Source organism: Schistocerca serialis, chromosome 1, assembly GCF_023864345.2.
Source record: "Schistocerca serialis cubense isolate TAMUIC-IGC-003099 chromosome 1, iqSchSeri2.2, whole genome shotgun sequence".
Taxonomy (NCBI): Eukaryota; Metazoa; Arthropoda; class Insecta; order Orthoptera; family Acrididae; genus Schistocerca; species Schistocerca serialis.
In genome coordinates this window covers 94,121,310-94,122,307 of record NC_064638.1, presented here as the reverse complement: position 1 = coordinate 94,122,307, position 998 = coordinate 94,121,310, and positions in this window count along the sequence as shown.

Sequence of the window (998 nt, the reverse complement as noted above, 5' to 3'; positions counted from 1 at the left end):
CCCATGCTCCCCACAAAAAATTTTACAAATTGTTTTGTGCACTGGCCAATACAGATTTGAAAAAAAATTTCATAATTACAGTAAGAAAGATATCAAATGCACACACTTATTAATACAATGTTGGTCAAAAGCTAAAATTTTCTCACAGTCCATAAAGGCAGTCGTGATCATTTGTCACAGTAAAACTGCCATTTCTTTTCTCAAAGTCTGAGCAGTAAAAGACAATGCACACGGAAGTAGTGGATTTCCATGTAGTCTTGAAGAAGTAGTGTTGTCCTTCCAATGGAAAGACAGTGGTGACCCTTGACATGCTGACAGGTAATGGGCCACAACAGAGCAAACCCACAGCAGAGTCATTCGACGTTTTGAAGAATATTGGTAGGTAGGTCATCACAGAGCAGACCCACTGTAGTCCTGGTAGAGATTACGGTATTGGTGGGCCACCAGAGGTGCAGACCCACTTCAGTCCTTGTAGAAATAATGGTATTGGTGGGTCATCAAAGATGCAGACCCACTGTAGTCCTTGTAGAGTTGGCCAGCAGCCATCTGTTGTGACTGTGCAGGTGCACAATCACCATTGAAGAGTCTTGCGGATAATATAGCAAGTCCATAACCACCACTTGTGCACTCATAAAGTTTTTGGAATTGTCCCTAGAACCAGCAATGCTGTAATCCAGTCCCTTGCTGAATCATTAACACATGTGCAAGGACTAACAGTCCCAACTTCTCACATACTGTCCATATACTATGACCAACAGAAATGTGTGCAGTGAAATGTAACTTACAAGTTACTTAATTTGATGAACTGGTGTCAATTACAATTTTATAACATAAGAATACAATTAGAAAGGTACAAAATACATCATTAAAGAACATAACAATACAGATAACATTTGTAGTACAAGCTTTACAAATGAATCGAAATAACATATACATCAGTGTTACAGGAATTATGACATGAGTACATACATAAAAGATCAGAATAAGTTTTGAAACAT